Genomic DNA, 19,819 nt, shown 5'->3' with positions numbered 1-19,819 from the left:
CATTAGTGGGGAGGGCTTTGACTGTGATGGACTGGGCTGTGTCCCTGTCTGTCTCTTTAACCGCAAATTATAACACTGGGAGAGCAGGGATGATCAGGAAAATAATGATTAGAAGAATGAAGGAAACTTGGGAGAAGTTGTTTTGGATATTGGTGTGGAATCACATGTACCTCTCTCCCAGCTTCTTCAATCTCATTGGCCTCGTTCGCTTTTTCAATTCCAAATATCACTGACATGTAATTTCTTCAGGGTAACGTTGCTTACCTGAAGTAGTTCCCTGTTAGGCGAAACTGTCCATGAGAAAAAACACAACCCACTTTCAACGAACAACACACGCACAATGCTGGAGGAACTCAGCAGGTCAGGCAGCATCTATGGACAGGAGTAAAAAGTGGAGATTATGGGTTGAGACCTTTCATTGGGACTGAAAAGGAAGGAGGCAGAAGCCAGAATAACAAGGTGGGGGGAGAGGAAGGAGTACAAGTTAGCATATGATAGGTGAAGGGGCAAGGTGGGTGCATGAGGGATAGGGGATGAAGCCAGAAGCTGGTAGAGAATAGATGGAGAATATATGGGGCTGAAGAAGAAGAAATCAAATTGATGAGGACAGCAGACCATGGAAGAAAGGGAGGGAGGTGGGTGCACCACAGGAAGGTGATGGGCAGGCGAGGAGAAGAGAAGGGCTGAGAGGGTAACCAGATGAGGAATAAAAAAAAGAGAAAGGGGATAGAGAAATTACCAGACATTAGATAAATTGATATTCATGCCATAAGGTTGGAGGCTACCCGGATGTTTATTCCTGTGTGTGGCTCTGGATTTCCAACATCTGCAGAATTAGCCTGTCAGTTTGAAAGAAGCAGTCAACCAGGTATCACGATATTGACCATCATATTGTTATTGGGCTACAGAACAGCATACGGAGGAAAAACTCTTATGCACCTATTGAAACTATTTTCAAATAACCATCATTTTGGAGGGTTTAGTATAAAAGTACAGTGAGTGCGTATACTGTGTTATGCATGGTAAGCATAACTCTACGTAGATACACTAATTGAATCAGATGAATGATGTTAGAAGGATTTGCTACTTATTTGAGGGATTAATTGCAGAAATGACACAGAGGTACACAATTAAACAAATGAAAGCATTTATTTGATTATTCAGACTCTGAAATCTCTTACCAATGTAAAGGATTCATTCCTGTGGTAATTGCAATCTTCACGTAGCCCATCAAGCTCTTTCACCTTCAAAGCAGGCAGGATCTACACACAGGTATACCAGGCTCCTAGAACATGTGGGATAGGTATCTGTTGCGGTATTCCCCCTGATCATTCTACGCAGAAAACAATTAAATGTAAGTACAAAGAACAAATAAATATTTTTGTCAATATAGATGAGTAGGACATTTGTGTAATGATTCACCAAGGATGGGAATTCCTCCACATCACCCTCCCCATTGAACATCTGAGGCCACTACTGGAGATAAAAGCTGGTGGAAACACATGAGCAAATTTAACAACCAAGAATCCACAATGGAACATGAACTTAAAAACATAAACACAAGAGGTCCCACAGATGCTGGAAATCCAGAGCAACACATGCAAAATGCTGGAGGAACTCACCAGGATCCATGGAGAGGAATCAACAGTCGACATTTCAATAGACAATAGGTGCAGAAGTAGACCATTCGGCCCTTCGAGCCTGCACCGCCATTCTGAGATCATGGCTGATCATCTACTATCAATACCCGGTTCCTGCCTTGTCCCCATATCCCTTGATTCCCCTATCCATAAGATACCTATCTAGCTTCTTCTTGAAAGCATCCAGAGAATTGGCCTCCACTGCCTTCCGAGGCAGTGCATTCCAGACCCCCACAACTCTCTGGGAGAAGAAGTTTTTCCTTAACTCTGTCCTAAATGACCTACCCCTTATTCTCAAACCATGCCCTCTGGTACTGGACTCTCCCAGCATCTGGAACATATTTCCTGCCTCTATCTTGTCCAATCCCTTAATAATCTTATATGTTGCAATCAGATCCCCTCTCAATCTCCTTAATTCCAGCGTGTACAAGCCCTGTCTCTCTAACCTCTCTGCGTAAGACAGTCCGGACATCCCAGGAATTAACCTTGTGAATCTACGCTGCACTTCCTCTACAGCCAGGATGTCCTTCCTTAACCCTGGAGACCAAAACTGTACACAATACTCCAGGTGTGGTCTCACCAGGGCCCTGTACAAATGCAAAAGGATTTCCTTGCTCTTGTACTCAATTCCCTTTGTAATAAAGGCCATTAGCCTTCTTCACTGCCTGCTGCACTTGCTCATTCACCTTCAGTGACTGATGAACAAGGACTCCTAGATCTCTTTGTATTTCTCCCTTACCTAACTCTACACCGCTCAGATAATAATCTGCCTTCTGTTCTTACTCCCAAAGTGGATAACCTCACACTTATTCACATTAAACGTCATCTGCCAAGTATCTGCCCACTCACTCAGCCTATCCAAGTCACCCTGAATTCTCCTAACATCCTCATCACATGTCACACTGCCACCCAGTTTAGTATCATCAGCAAACTTGCTGATGTTATTCTCAATGCCTTCATCTAAATCATTGATGTAAATCGTAAACAGCTGACCTTTTTTTCAGGACCTGAAACATCAACTGTTTATTCATCTCCATAGATGCTACTTGACCTGCTCAGTTTCTCCTCTATTTTGTGTGTGAGGGTTTTTAATTGGCATTTGGACAGACCTTAACAGAAAAAAAACAGAGAGATAAGGGTCTATTGCGGGCAGAGAATTGGCCTAGATAGGCAACAGGTATGGATGAGCTAGGCTGAAGGGCCTGTTGTGTATTAAACAGCTCAATGGTTCTAAGCTGAAGCTATTTAGTAGCAGGATCACTCTGAAAAGAGAACTTCAGTGAATCAACAGCGCTATACACACAACAAGGTATGGATACTGCTGGGCATGAATCCGTGACTTCTGTAACCAGGGAGAAAGTTCTTTGAGTCACCAAGGCAGAACCTGCTCTTCTGCAGATTTGTTTAATTAACGGCACATTTAAGTTGCACAAAACCGGCTGATGCTGAACACGTCTCATTTATTTTGCAGCTCTCTGTCCAGGAGGGAAACATACGAGCCTGCCAGATTGATCTGTTGGTAATGTGCTTTAATAGCAGGCTATGTTAAAAAAAAATGCACTACTAATGTCTTTTGTGCTCCTCAGCAGTTCATTTAGGAACCCACTGCCAAAGCCCTTGGTTGGCCTTAGTCTGTCAGCCTGTGACCTCCTCCTGTAATGCTGTAATCTTGCTGCGCGCGATGCGCCTGCTTTCACTGAGAGTCTGGAATTAAATGGGAATTAAACACATTAAGAGCCACAGGCTAAGGAAAAGGATTAACTGGCTTCTATTAATGAGGGAAGGTCAAGAATGGGAAGGCACTTGACATTTGGAAAATGAAATGAATTTGAATTTGCAATTAATGTTGTACCGTAATAAATGCTTCTAGATGTGCGAGCAGATTTCATGCTGGTTCTGGGATGTTTATGAATTCATATCACTTCGTTAGGGCTTATTTACAAAGATAAGATAAAAGTGAGCCATGCACTTAGTACTTGAACAGAGCAGAACTGACTGGAAAAATGCACATGAAGTGCATTTATGGAATATTACTGGGAAATATAATTCTTCCAACTTTCTATTCAGCGACAACAATGGGACAGTGGAAGTAACCCCTTGTTCCTTGAAGGCAGCTGGAAAAACCTCTCTCCTTGGTTTTCTAGCTCACTCCTTCAGAAAATGGGAGTACAAATCTTAAGGGATATTTTAGCTTTTCTTCAGCTGAGCCAATAGAATGGAAGTCGGCAGGACTTTTGACTGTAAATACTGTGTAAGCCTGATGGCCGAAGACTGGAGATTGGAGGACAGGAGGCGTGTCCTGGAGTTGAAGCACTGTCCATGTGTGAGGGTGGGAAAGAGGAAGGAAAGGGGCTTGTTTCACTGTTGTGTAGTTGTTTGGCCTGTGTTGTTCTGACAAATCTTGTGGGCATGCTCTGTTGGCAGTGGAATGTGTGTCTACACTTGTGGCTGGCCCCCAGCACATCCTTCGTTGTGTTGGTTCTGAACACAAATGATGCATTTCACCGTACGTTTCAACGTACATGTGATAAATCTGAACATGAATCTGAATCTAAAGTCTGATCTTCTCATCACCTTGGATGAGCTGAAGCAGAAATATCACTACTCCAGGTCTAGCAAAGTCACAGTCAAAAGGACCAGTCTGCTATTACTTCCCGTCTACTGATGAGTAATCCAAACACAGAGTCCTGCCTGAACGTGTCAGCATGACATTTAAATTCACTTTTTTTTTGGATTAAAAACAAGAAGTGATTGTAAAAAAACAATATTTTTAGCTTGCAAATTTTGCTTTTGTTTTTGTTTCAATCCTCCAGTATTATCATTTTTTCAGAAAACTAATGAGCTTTAAAGGGGTCAAAACAGGTTTAAATGATCCAAAAGGAATGAGAACCTTTCAGATAGTTATGTAAGAATAATTCTATTCCTCTCTGAACCTTTTTCCTTTGTTTAAAATTTTCCTTTCCTTTCATTTCAATTGCCCAAAGATCAAAACCTTTGCCCAACTAGTTTAATGCTCTGCCTGTTTTCTGCTATTTTCTTGAAGCTTTTTTTGGTTCACCTCAGGTACAGGCACAGTTTGATCTTCCACTTTTACTTCAATTATGCACTTCACTAAGGAGGAAGTAATGGCAATAAGCAAAGATTTGAGCTTTTCTTTAAAAACATTTATTTTCCTCCAGTGTTATGCTCAAAGAGTTTCTGACCAACTGCAGAGTAAATATCTCTGAACTACCTGTCATCAGATACTACCAGGTAAAATGCAGTGGACTTCAGGATGAAGTTATTGCTGTTTGATCTGATTAGTAGATATTAATACAAATTCAGAAGCATTCCAGTGTGGCTTTATTCACAATAGAATGTCAATAGCTATGGCAATGTTCTTAAAATTCTATTTTGGGGTCTATTACACCTGGGCAGAGATATGAGACTAACCCTGATATTGCCTGCCCTGCTGAGTGTTTCCAGTATTTGGCAAGATGCTGTGTCTGAATCCTCACGTAAAGATGAAAAGCAATCATATTAAAGTTACTGCTGATCTCCCCGCCTTTGTTTTGCCAGCTGTAATGCTTGCCCACTACATTCTCCAACCTGAGCAATACCAAAAAGAAATGTGTGAAGCTAACATGGCCGGTAAGGAAATAACATAGCACTCAGATCATTGGTGAGATGGAAAAAAAACTCATTCCATCATCAATTATTTCAGGATGTTAACAGACCCTAAATGTGGGAACTTTCTCATTTCTTCTGCATGTGGGATTATGATAATATATACATGAAGTAATCTTATACAGTACGTCTCAGGAAACGGTCAGCAAATCTTTAGCATAAACTCTAACATTTTACCTCAGACAATAACAATAAGCTTCATAATAGTTTCATATCAGCATAAATACATACCTATGATTTCATTTGTGCTTCCTTAACTATCCTCCAGAGTCTCTTACACTCCTATATTAGCTTTACTGTTCAAAGCCTCTTGCTTCATTTCCTTGTCTTTCTCAAGGTCACTGGCATTTGTCAAGTCTCCAAGACCTGAGTTCTTCAAATCTTCTTATGGAATTAATAAATTTAAAAGTTCTGCTTTTAGCTGTGTGCAGTTCCACTGATCTCACACCAGTGGTAGAGCCGACCGCAGTGCTTCATCTCAGTCAGGAGACAGTGGATCCCCAGTGCTACTGAATCACGGAAGCAAAAATCTGAATGGTTTTCTGATCCTGTTCAACTATTGGTGAACTATGCTGAAAGTCTGAAAATCTGGGACAGATTCCTGGCCATTAAATTTTCTACTACCTGAGATGAGGTAGCTTGAAGACAAAAGGGATTGCAGATGCTAGAATCTGGAATACAAAAAATTAACAGGATGTTGAAAGAATTTAGTGGTCAAACAGGAACTGCAGAGGTAAAACCTGTAAATTACCTGAAGCAGGCTGACTCTGTGGAGGTCTAGTTAAGTTTAACCTAATGGGATGTAACCTTAATATCTTACTTCAGAATCAGAATCTGAATCAGATCTCTTATCAATGACACATCATTAAATTTGTTTTGTGGCACCAGTTCACAGTAACATATAAAAATATATTATAAATTACGATAAGAAAAATATATATCTCTACAGTATAAGTTCTTCTTTTGGTTGGGGTTGACCATGGATATTGTGACCTGGTTGTCTATGTGATAAGCAAGCCATATGCACACCAGAGCAGTATGATATGGAGAGCAAGCTGTTGCCCATGTAGCAGGCTCCATTTCTCCATGCAGCTAATGAATCCAAAGGAACAGCAGAGACCAATACAGTTTGGCACCATTGGCATCATAGGCATTACTCAATGTTGGACTGCCTTGGGTACTCCAGCTCTGGATTTTTCCTTCAGGGTTTACTCCCAAAGTCTTCCCCGTGAGTGGGTGTAGCCACAAGACAGCGGAGGTTTGAGATCAGAGTTTTCCTTCTCCTTGATGAGCTGCCAAACACGGCAGGTAACCCCATCTGCCTGAAGCATCTGGTTTTAAGGTACCAGTAACCCAACTTTGCCCCTTCTCCTATCAATAGAAAGAGTCCTGCTGGTCTTAGTTGCTAAGCCATACGTGAAAGCCAGAAGCTGGACCTGGTTGTCAGAGGCTATTTGAAATGCATGCCATTGGGTGCACTTAATAGGTAGTGGGAGCTTATCCCCACTAAATCCCCCGGCTTATTGTATAACTATTAAATAAATAATGTAAAAAGAGCAAAGATAAAGAGGTAGTGTGCTCTTGGGTTCATTGTCAATTGCGAACTCTGATGGCGGAGGGGAAGAAGCTGTTCAGAATCACTGAAGGTGTGACTTGATGTGACTTTCAACTCTCCATATAACCTATAACAGAGACTGTTAACAGAGATTATTATGCTTTCCTGCTTTCCCTCTCTTAAAGTACAATCAATTGGTGCAAAGTTGCTGGTCTTGTGCCTTCATCCACTTATAAGTACAATTCATGATTGTTTCCTACTGTCTCACTAAATCCTCATGGCATCTTTGGATCTATACTACAACCTTGTACTGTTCTGTAATCCCACTCCCAAGTATACATTCAGTGACCACTTTATTAGGTACACAAGTGGAACCTGGTGTGGTCTTCTGCTGCTGTAGCCCATCCACTTCAAGGTTCAACGTGTTATGTGTTCAGAGATGTTCTTCTGCATTTCACTGTTGTAACACATGAGTTACTGTTGCCTCTCTGTCAGCTTGAACCAGTCTGGTCATTTTCTTCCGACCCCTCCCATTACCAAAGTATTTTTACCCACTCACTGGTTTTGTTTTTGTTTTTCGCAGCACTGTCTGTAAACTCAAGAGCAGTGGTTCTCAACCTTTTTTATGCCATGGACCCCTACCATTAGCTAAGAGATCTGTGAACCCCTGATTGGGAACCCTTGCTCTAGAGGTAGTCATGCATGAAAATCCCAGGAGACCAGCAGCTTATGAGATACTCAAACCATCCCATCTGCACCAACAATCATTCCACAAGCTAAGTCACTTAGATCATATTTCTTCCCCATTCTGATATTTGGTCTGAACAACAACTGAACCTCATGACCACATCTGCATGCTTTTATGCAATGAGTTGCATGATTGGCTGATTAGATATCTTCATTAACAAGTTGGTGTGTACGTACAGGTGTGCCTAATAACATGGCCACTGAGTGCCGGTCCCTATTCACACCCTCATCTCCTCAATCACTGTACCACCTGTTGCACCTTCTGCAATTCTCCCTCCAGCCTTGTTGTCCCTGCCCCTCTCGAGATCACCCTGTCAGAGGAGAAGACAACAAGAAGGAATGAACAACAAGCTGACACACAAGCAAATGCTCCATAACAAAGAGTCTCATCTGCAACTGCTTTTTGAATGATTGAAATGTTATTATCACAGAAGAGGTTGATTCTCTCATCTTCTCCATTGGTAATGGGAGGGGTCTTGTAGCACAGTGATCTGATGCCATTCCCCACTCATTCCTTGCAGCCCTTCAAATTATTCCCCTTCAAGCACCTATCCAATTTCTGTTGAAAGCCGCGAACAACTGTCTCCACCACTTCTTGAGACAGTAAACTCCAAACTATAACCACTATGAATAAATGCTTCTGCAAACACTTACTTCTTAATTATAGAGTTTGCCCATCAGTTACTGCTGCCAGTTGATTCCTTCCTCACTCTCTACACCATTTTTCATGATCCTAGACTGCAGCAACACACTAATACATGATTGTTCCTCCTCTTCCGACCAAGTTCCCGGCTGGTGTTTGTAATAGTTGAATAATTTTGATGATAAATCAACTGGACAACCACAAAGCCTTCTCAGTTTTTTTTAAACAAACATTACAGCATAAATCAAATTGAAACAACACTGTCTCACTTGCCCCTAACAAAATAACATGAAAATATAATTTTGCAGTAAGTGAAGGTGTTCTCTGATTTTCTTTCAAAGCAGGACAGCAGTATTTGTTATAAAATTAATTAGTAAATTCTTCAATACACCAATGAAAGAGTTATTTGCATTTTTGTAGCACTTTATCACATTTTAATCATTCAAAAGTGCTTTAAGACATTGAAGTGGAAAGAGTGAGCAATTTCAAGTTTTTGGGTGTCAATATCTTGGAGATTTGGTATGTCACCAAAGGCACTCACAAAACTCTAAAGATAATACCATGGAGAGCATTCTAACTGGCTGCACCACTGACTGGTATGGGGGTGGGGCTACTACAAAGAATCAAAATGAGCTGCAGGGAGTTGTAAACTTAGTCAGCTCCATTATGAGCACTAGCCTCTGTAGTGTCCGGGTCATCTTCAAGGAGCAAAGTCTCAAAATGGCAGTATTGATCATTAAGGACCCCATCACCCAGGTTATGCCTTGTTCTCATTGCCACCATCAGGAAGAAGGTACAGAAGCATGAAGACACACACTCAAAGATTCAGGAACAGATTCTTCTCCTCTGTCGTCTAATTTCTGAATGGACATTGAACCTTTGAACATTACCTCACTACTTTTTTATTTCTATCTTTGCACTACTTATTTAATCTATATATACTGACTGTAATTGGTGTTTTTTTCGGTTATTTTATATTACATTGTACTACTGCCAATTAAGACAACAAATTTCACAACATATGCCAGTGATATTAAACCTGATTCTGAAAATGGCTTTCATGACAGTTATAAGGCAAATGCTCCGGCCATATTGCTTCCAAGAAACACTAAAGATAGAGCAATATATTTTCTCAGACTAGTTGGGGAGCTCTTTGCTTTAGTTTTAATAAGGCAGAAGGTGAACACATATGCAATGAGATTAGTTTATCTCAATGAAGGTTTAGGAAAAATTATTACTCTCAGTCTGTCAGCTTTTAAAGTAGAAACGCTAGGCTAGATAGGATGAAGAGCCTGTTTCTGTTGCTGTAGTGCTCTTTGACTCTATGGTGTTCATTTGCAACAGGGACGAGCAGAAGCAGCCCAGTGGCACAGATGGTAAAGTTGGTGCCTTACTACTCCAGAGAGCCCGGTTTGATCCTGTCCTCTGGTGCTGACTGAGTGGGGGGAGGATCAGCTTACAATGTGACCCAGCTTAGACCCAATAGGTCAAAGCATCCTCCTCTTATGTTGTGAGGAAATACGGAACCATTACATTACACAAATCAGCCTCTGCTGAAAGCTATTCATGGGGGGCTATGAGCAGTTTTGGTCCTGTTAACTAAGAAAGGAACTGCTGGCATTGGAGAGGGTCCAGAGGAAGTTCATGAGAGTGATCCTGGGAATAAAATGGTTCATGTACAATGAACATTTGAAGGCTCAGAGCCTGTACTTGCTGGAGTTTAGAAAAATGAGGAGGGGAATCTCATTGAAACCTATCAATTATTAAAAGACCTAGATGGAGTGGACATAGAGAGGATGCTTCCCATAGCAGAGGAGTCAAGGACCAGAGGGCACAGCCACAAAATAGAAGGCCATCCCTCTAGAACAAAGACGAGGAGAACTTTCTTTGACCAGAGAGCAGTGTATCAGTGGAATTCATTTCATTGCCACAGATGGTTGTGGAGACCAAGTCATTGGGTATAGTTAAAGCAGAAAGTTACTAGGTTCTTGATTAATAAATGTATCAAAATTTATGGGGAAGGATAGGAGAATGTGGTTGAGAGGGATAATAAATCAGCCTTGATGGGATAATAGAACAGACTCAATGGGCTGAATGGCCTAAATCTGCTCCTGTGTCTTATGGACAGGATGAGCACTGGCTTCTGCCTGATGAAATTAATGACACTTTTGTTAAAGACCAAAGCTTTTCTTTCCAAGATTTCAGGCAACTCAGCAAGGATCTCTGATACTTGCACTGGTTCTCTTCCCTTTCTACCACGGGCAGCTTTCCAGGAACATTTCTTGGCTCATTTAAGTGGAGACGCTAATTGCTGTCAGGTGCGATCACACCTTTTGCTCTATTGCACTATATCAGGAAAAAATCATGCCAGAAAACCACTGATTGCACCGATAATGAAGGGGTCTCATTGCTAGATGGCAGCTGCCGAGGCGCACAGCGGAGATGGAATCTGATGAAGCCGCTCCACTTCTCCGGTAGCCGAATTGAGGAAACAATTGTATGCAGGGCATCAGATCATTACTGGAGCTTTACTGTGCACATGATCATTGTATTACACTTCAAACATATTTCTCTGACTGTAAAGCCTTCTGGGAGATTCAGACTCATGCGAGGAGCTATATAAATGCACATTCTTTCTTTGATCATTCAATAAAAACAGGAGTTGGACAAATTATGGGACCTGCTGTAGATGGATAGAAGAAAACTGGCGGGCTATGTGATAGTGAAGCATTAGATTGATCTTGGGGTCACTTAAAAGGTCAACACAACATCGTGAGCAGAAAGGCCTGTATTGTGCTATAATTTACACATTCTGTGCTCTGTGCTCTGTGCTCTATGTTGCAACAGTACAAGTTGTTGGGAAGACTGCACTTGGACTACTGTGTGCAATTCCGGTGAACCACGATGTCATGAAGCTGCAAAGAATGCAGAAAATATTCAGAAGAATCTTACCAGGATGGGGGGCCTTAAAAAAAAAGAGGTTGGATAGGGTAGTACTTTACTACTCAGAGAGGAAGATGGCAAAGTGGTGTGTGAAATCATGAGGGATGGTCACAATCTTTATCCCCAGGCTAGAAAGGTTTAAAATTAGAGGACATAAATATAAAGCAAGAGGTAAAATATAAGTATGTACTTACTGTAATTCACATTTTCATTCTATATTATCATGTACTACATATTTCACCACATATGCTGGTGATATTAAACCTGATTCTGATTCTGAAAGGTTGAAAAGGAATCTGAGGGAAATGTTTTTCACACAGAAGATGGTGGGTATATGGAATGAACTGTCAGATGAAGCTGCAGGTGGGTACAAATCCAATGTTTCAAAGACAGATAATTGCATGTCTTGAAAAGGCAGAGTTATGGGCCAAATGCAGGCAAATGGGATTAAGTCAGACGAACATCTCACTTGCATGGACAAGTTGGGCTGAAAGACCTGTTTCTGTGCTGTACAACTCCATTACTCTAATATTTAATACAGGATATATTGATGAATGGCTGCATTCACCTTGCAAATAGCAAGGTGCAAAACCATCAACAAAGCTGGGGTTAGCAAACACACAAGTGGGCTAGGTCCACATTTGTCCTGGGGAGATGATGATGACTCGAAATGTGGACTTGGTTTGTTTGTTAAACCAAAAGTACATATTGGACAATTGAAGCTCTATTCTGAGTCTGTCATGGGAGGAGATTACCAGGTGGGTGGAGGAGATAGATTTCAGAGGTGTTCAAAGATTCCATTGAAACATCCAGACCGATTCCTGGGAGCTCCTCTCCCAAGTTCAGTTAAGGTAGAGAAAGAGCATTTGGGATGGCATTGAGAACCTCAAGACCATGCCTCAGGGGCACAAAGAAGCCCTGTGTAAATATTAGGGCAGGGTTTCCCAGCCTGGGCTCCATAGAGCCCTTAGTTAATAGCAGGGGTCCAGGGCACAAAAAAGGTTGGGTACCACTGGCCCTAGAGGGGCACTCACAAACCATCCACCCTCCTACCCTTTGAGCCACTGTACAAGAGTCTGTGGCTCCCACGTTGGTCTCATTGGTCACCTCAGAGTGGAAGCAAATCAATGTTGATTCTGGATGGCTGCCAAGTAAGATAGGCCCAACATTTAAAAAAGAAATCAGGGAGAATATGTGAGATCAGGAAAATTTACTCTTAGAAAACAAACACTGCCGATGTTCCTCACGATTAAAAACTCAAAGAACAAAATGCTTACAAAAAATAGCCTAGATCTGGCTGGAAATCAATTTGAGATTATGGGCTGCAGCGAAAAGTGAATATCTATTCATGACTACCAGTTGTAACTATGGGATGAAAGGTCTGAGGGTGTAATTTGGTCACAATTGGAAAACAGAGGCAGGAATATAAATAAATATATTGTTCTTTTTGTATTTGTGAATTTTGCATTCAGTCCAAACCTTGCCTCAGTGGACTGGGTAGCAACAGCAAGTAGACAGGTAGATGGGTCAGAGTTCCAAATTAAATAGATAGGTGAAGTCCTAGGAGGACAGATTAAGCCCAGATAAGACACACAATAGTGCCATGGTAAAATAGTATTCAATCTTATTGTTTTTTAGAGATACACTGTAGAACAGGCCCTTCCAACCCAATGAGCCACACCACCCAACAACCCACCTATTCAACTCCACCTATTCACAGGGCAATTTACAATGGCCAATTAACCTATCAACGAGTACATCCTTAGAACATGGGAGGAAACCCACGTACTCACGGGAAGAACGCACAAACTTCTTACAGACGGCGTTGGAAGTGAACCCTGAACTCCAGTGCCCAGAGCTTTAATAGCTGCCCTGCCACAGCGTCAAGATTCAATATTCAGATTTATCTATCATATGTACATCAAAACGTAGAGTGAAACACATCATTAACAACCATCACATCCAAGGGTGTGCTGGGGGCTGCCCGCAAGCGTCACCACAAGTTCCAGCGCAAACATACTCACACTCACAAGGGTCAGCAGAACAATACAGAAATAGGATGTGATATACTTACTTTGAAAAAGGTGGCTCTGATGAATTCAGAGTTGGATTCAGTTTCATATATTTATCTCATGTACATCAAAACATACAGTGAAATGTGTTGTTTGCATCAACAACCAACACACCCAAAAAAACGGATGCGCTGGGAGTAGTTCGCAAGGGCCATTCCCCATTCCAGCACCAACACAGCATGCCCACAGTGCTCAGCAGTACAACACAGAGCAGGCAACAAAACAACACAAGCAAAACAGGCCCCGTTCCTCTCTCCCAATGCACATACGCAGTCCTCTAACCCCAGGACAGGCTGTCTATTTTGAAAGATGTATTAAAATCTATACATAGAAAAAACAGTAATTTATTCATACAAATGAGTGCAAGTTCGTCAAAAAAAGTTGACCTTCACACAACTGAATGAACTGTCCTGTTAATTGCACCACATCATGCACCCTGACATCCAACAAGCAAATAGTACAACCTCCTTTCCTTTTGTTATAATCACTTTAGTCAAGTTTGGTCATCTGTTTGCCAATTAGTGAAACTTACTTCCCTCCATGCCTAAGGGGTTTGTTTAATGTGCTACAGTTGTGGCCAAAGGTTAATTACTCAAAGTTTCTTCCAGTCAATCATTGAAATATGTCAACAACCTCAAGTTCGGTAGCAACCATCAAAACTGCCCAATACGCAGAATGCTTTCAGTACAAGTAGCAACACAATTGTATAATGAGATTCACCTCAAGGACATGGTAACCCTCAGGATAATGAGATCTCTAGGATATTTGCTAAAAACAAGCAGGTCAGTTCTTAATGTCATCAGGGATGGCTGTGGATAACGGCAGAATGCTGTGTGCCAGGATGACATCATGATTGTTTTCCTTTCGAAGTCTTATGCTTAGCTCTCTGATATTCCACAGAACACTAAAATTCAGCAGAACTAAGTCAGAAAGGAAAATAAATCATTCAGAATTTTCATCCAGACGATGTCCAATTTGACGTGTTCGCCTGTAACTGAATGCCTTGAGATCCCCCCCCCCCCCCACCCCAAATCACTTGAATTTTCACTGGTCATCTTCACGAGTGGCTTCAGACACAAGTCTCAGAGAGTAGGGAATCACCCGGTTATCCATTGCGTGATGCAGCCTTCTTCACAACGCACTTCACACTTGCATGAAGACGAGTTTACTGCTTGATTAAACGTTGCAACTAATTAAACACTGAGAATCTAACAAGATGGTGCAAAAGAAAAGCGAGGGAAGGAAAGCGAGAAGAGTCAACCTAAAGCCTAAAAATGGTGTCGGAGGTGCAGAAATGAATGAACCAATGCAGAGACAAGCAAAGAATATTCAGTGCTCAAGCAAGGAATAGGGTAGGAACACAAAGATGCAACAGAAACACACAAGAAAGACAGATATGTGGTTGTGATAAAACGTGATTTTATTTACTTAGTTTGGATTCAAATCTTTAAAGGAATATTTATCACTGTTTGAAAGAATGGATTGAATTTGAATAGGTTTTCTAGGTTACAGCTTTGAGAAAAATGTAAACCACTGAATATTGAACTTATTTTGCTGTGATACAAAACTTGTTCACGGGAGTCTTGATTGTCATTGAAATGCCTGCATCATCCAGGTTCTGAAACAAAATGGCTTCTAACTTCAAAATGGATACCAGGTAACTAAGACAATTCTGATTTAGGCTGTGTTTTTTGCCGAATTTTTTTTTGTCCAGCTTTGTATCAAAAATGGCATCATACAATATCTGCACTTAAGCCAAATAGTATTTTTTCTCATGTCATAGTGTCTTTCCATAAGAAACAAGTCATTCAATATTCTGTTCCTCAATCAAACATTAGTTGCTCTTGAAGCTTTGTGGTTGCCCTATTTGTGGGGATTTTGCTCATCACAACAATCTCCCTATAGGCAAGATTTAATGTTCTCTGCAGCTGAAGCTTTGCACTGAGCACCTTACAGAGCAGAGTTGAGGTGATGCAAGATTTAAAGAGTAGGATTCAGCTAGATATGCACAGGATTGTGAAAGCTTCCCCTCACCATCCTGTGTGGATGACATATCTGCACTAACATTAATCCAGCTTCTCTGAGCAGACAGTCCCAGTAATTCCTCCTAAAGATTAGCTTTATTTGTCACATGTACACTGAAACAGACAGTGAAATGTGTTGTTTACATCAATGACCAACACAGTCCAACGATGTGCTGAGGGCAGCCCACAAATGTCGCCATGCTTCCTGTGCCAACGTAGCATGCTCAAAGCTTACCAACCCTAACCTGTGCATCTTTTAGATTGTGGGAGGAACCAGAGGAACCCCACACGGTCACAGAGAGAATGTATTAACTCCTTACAGACAGTGGCGGGAATTTAAATGAACACCGATCTTATAGCTGGCGCTGTAAAGCATAACGCTAACCACTATGCCACTGACCACTTGACCACGGCCCAATAATACTGGTAATGTCCCTACTGATGCCAGTCTCACTGATGAACTTTTCAGTTCCCCCTCATGCCAGATAAGTATTAAAGTGTAGTTAAGCTCTAAATAGAGAGTAAATAAAGAGTATTAAACCTACTGGTAAAGAATAGGGGAAATGAGAGACCATTAGATCATTCCCATCACAAGACTGCTTTGAGACTACTCAGGTTATTTGACAGAGCACAGGCTTAACTCATTTCCTGAATACTCCTCCGAGTGCTTGGCTGTAGATCCCCCAGGATTTGATACCTATCTTTTCCACTGAGCCAATATTACCGTTCCACAAAACTTACCACTCATAGGCCTGCCGTCAGCTTGCTGCTGCAGGACTCCTCCTCTTCACCTTCATCCTGCTTCCTGTCAATCATGCCTTCTACAGGGAACAGAGGGAGAGAGAGAGAAAGGGTGGCTTCAGTATCATGGATTACACCCTACATATGTTTTACATTGTGTGAAAGTTTTCTCTTCTGTCAGGGAAAGACAATGAGAAATGTATTGTGTAAAAGTAAATAACAATAGAATAAAAGATTATGGAATTAACATTCAGAACCAAAGATGAATAAATTACTGATTGAAGGAATGGTAGCAATTAGCCTAACACTATTACAGTGCCAGAATTACATATTCAATTCCACTGTTGTCTGCAAGCAGTTTCTAAGTTCTCCCCGTGATGTTGTGGGTTTCCTCCACATGCTCTGGTTTCCTCCCACAAAGATGTACAGGTTAGTGGATTAATTGGGTAGCGTGGGTTCATTGGGCTGGAAGGGCCTGTTACCTTGGAAATCCTTGTTGAATAAAGTGCAATGTCCTCTCACCAGAATCGAGTCACCACTGATGGTGTGAATTGCTCCTCAGCTCTTTGGTTCTTCCTCGTTAACTCACTGCTCCTTCAGTGCAGAGCTACTGACTGAGGCTCGTGAGGAAAACAAATAATCCTTGGGTGTACAGTCGGAAGGGACCAAGGCCACCCCCTGATTCCTGCACCATGTGTACCTGGACACAACTCCCAAAGGTGTGCACACTTGTGCAGGAACTGCACTCCATACCAACACACTACATTACAATTTGAATCAGAAACTGGTTTATTATCACTGACATACTGTATTGTGTGAAATTTGTTGTTTTGTGGCATCAGTGCAGTGCAATACATAAAACATATAATTTATGGAACATTTTATGCATTGCACTGTACTGTTTCCACAAAACCACAAATTTATATAAGTAGTGGAAAAAGAGAGCAAAAACGGTGGGGTAGTGTTCATGGGTTCATTGACCATTCAGAAATGAAGAGGAGAAGAAGCTATTTCTAAAACATTGAACTGTTCCTAAAACATGCCTTCAGGCTCCTGTACAACCTCCTTAATGGTAGCAATGAGAAAAGGACATATCCTGGGCAATGACATTCCTTAATTATGGATGCCCCCATTTTGAGGCATCATTTTTTGAAGATGTCCATGATGTTGGGGAAGCTAATGCCCATGATGGAGCAAAGTGCGTTTACAACCCTCTGCAGCTTTTTCTGATCCTGTGGCATTGCCACAGAGCTTCTCTTGCCCTCTTCTTGACCTAATAATTAAGCTTTGCCACAAAAGCCCAGATCAGGGGCAGGTTCAGATGTACTGGAGGGCCTTTAGTCCACCTTGTCCTTACCGACCATTTAAAACAGCATCTAGTTAAACTAATCCCCATTAACCAACGCTTGGTTCATAGCCTAGTATACCTTGGCTAATAAGTGCTCACTCAGATGTTTATTAAATGTAGAGACTGTAACTTGCTTCCACTTGCTGGAGATTTTTTTTCCATTCTCAATACTCTGTACTCATAAGCACTGTTCTCCCTCTCTCTCTGTGAAACTAATTCTTATTCACAGTCCTTCTAAAACTCTTATTCTAATGTTAAACCTATGTCCTCAGGTCCACGAAACCTCTGCTATGGAGAAAAGTTTCTGAGTGCCCATCTTATCTATGCCTCCATCAAGACTCCCCTCAGCTCCTATTCTCCAAAGAGACTGAATCCAGCCTATCCAGTCTCATTGTAAATGAAGTGTTCCAGCCCAGGTGACATTTTGGGTGCGTATTCATTTCTATAGGAGTTAGAAAAAAAGACAGCAAGCATTGGAATCTGGAGTAACAATCTGCTGGAGTAACTCAACAGGTTGAGCAACATCTATGGAAAAAAGCAACTGTTGACGTTTCAGGTTGAAACCCCGCATAAGGACGCAGGGGTGCATGGTTTTGATACAGGGTTTCAACCTGAAATGTTGACATTTCCTTTCCTTTCTCAGATGCTGCTCGATCTTCTGAGTTCTTCCAGCAGATTGTTTCTTGCTGGTGATAATTTTTTCCCCATTCTCAATACTCTGTATTCATAACCACTGTTTTCCCTAAGCTGTTCTGCTGCATGGCCACGCAGTTACTGAAATGCTCCCACACACATAGCCTTTGTTACCACACTGCTGGAATTTTCTTTCATATTATGTTTTATTAAAGTGCCACGCAGTTTTCAGGCCACGTAAAAATTTCCTGCTCAGAGCAATGGTTAGTCCGTGCAGCTGTTAAAAAAAATTTAGAAGGAACTTTGCTAATAATGGAATTAATGATCCTGTATTTGTTTTTCTGAAGGTGATGCATGCAATGGTCAGAATCTACAGATACTGCTATTTTTCCTCTATTTTTAAAACAATGTCCTTGTTGCGTGAGATGAGCCTCTCTTCTGAACACCATACACTGCACCTTGAATCCGTGCTGAGTCGTGAGGCAGTATCTCCGTCTATGGGACCAATCCACACCAAAGACATAGTGGTCATGCTATGCTGGCGCAGAATACATTGAGACACTTGCGAGCTGTCCCCAGTACATCATTAGGTAGAGTTGGCTGTTAATGCAAACAATGCATTTCACTGTCTGTTTTGATTAACATGTGATAAATAAAGGAATGTGAATCTGCATCTGAGACACCAATCTACCTGCAACTCAGGCGACTAAGCACGAGACTGTTCCTTGTCAAGCGTCTCCTGAAAGGGCTACAATGGATGAGTCAAATTTAGAGTGAATCCTTTGTAAGGACCTAGGCTGCAACACCCAGCCTTCTTTGAGTTACCAACGCATCAGATGAAAAGAGCCTTTGTAAGGAACTTTACTGCATTATTTGAAATTGTCGCTGAGAAATAAAGCCCATTGAAAAGAAAATGACATTTCCTTGTAACTAAAATAAAACCTGCCTATCAAATAATTAATTTGTGATGAACATACACCAGCTCCAGTACATTTACTACCACTATTGGCTCACAAGGAATAATGAGAAAACAGGACACCATGGTAGCGTAGCAGTTACGTGACACTATTATAGTTCAATTACAATGTCATCTTTAAGGAGTTTCTATGTTCTCTCCATGCAAAGCATGGATTTTCTCTGGGTCCGTCCAGTTTCCTCACACAGTCCAAAGACATACTGGTTGGTAGGTTAATTGGTCATTGTAAATTGTCCTGTGACTAGGGTAGGGTTTAATCAGGGGTATATCAGGGGTTGCTTGAATGACCAGAAAGGTCTACTTCATGCCGCATCTCTAAATTAAAAAATATAAATAAGTCACTCAGCTCAACAACCTATAAGGCACGTGGTTTATTACATCGATAGAAATGTAGAGAAGTAGGTAATCATCCATTTTAAATAGCTGAGCAGCTTCAAGGGATCAAACCCATTGAGATAGCCCATGTACTCCTGGCTGGCCTGTGCTAAACCAGAAGACCACCACAACTGCACTCCATCTTGGGAAGAAGAGGGGAAAAGATTCAGTAAAAGCTCAGACTACTGCTCAGCATCCATCGACACCAGCAGAGAGATTGTGTCTCCTTAAGTTCATGCTCAGATTGGTTGGTCCTGAAGCTCCTTCTCATGTTTGGCACCAGCATGAGTAATGGCCAATTGCTGGAGAAACCATCATTATGGCTTCAAACAAAGCCAATGGAAAATAGGGGGGTGGGGGAAGTAGAAAGTAAAGAGGGAATATCTGAAGTAGACACAAGAAACTGAAATCTGCAGAAACAAACAATCTTCCGGAAGAACTTAGCAGGTCAAGCAT

At 41.5% G+C, this 19,819-nt stretch overlaps 1 long non-coding RNA gene across 1 annotated transcript in view; it reads right to left on the bottom strand.

Annotated features, from left to right (window-relative positions):
• Positions 1-209: 209 nt before the first annotated feature.
• Positions 210-19,819, bottom strand: part of LOC140718746 (uncharacterized) — a 39,351-nt gene continuing 19,741 nt past the window's right edge. Inside the window, exons 3-6 of the long non-coding RNA XR_012096777.1 lie at positions 16,032-16,111; positions 5,538-5,977; positions 1,182-1,333; positions 210-372 (exon numbers count right to left, since the gene is read on the bottom strand). This is a non-coding gene — a long non-coding RNA (uncharacterized lncRNA). The remainder of the gene's footprint in view (positions 373-1,181; positions 1,334-5,537; positions 5,978-16,031; positions 16,112-19,819) is intronic.

Source organism: Hemitrygon akajei, chromosome 30 (assembly GCF_048418815.1).
Source record: "Hemitrygon akajei chromosome 30, sHemAka1.3, whole genome shotgun sequence".
Lineage (NCBI taxonomy): Eukaryota > Metazoa > Chordata > Chondrichthyes > Myliobatiformes > Dasyatidae > Hemitrygon > Hemitrygon akajei.
The sequence above is the reverse complement of the archived record's forward strand: the minus strand, read 5'-3'. Positions and strand labels throughout refer to the sequence as shown.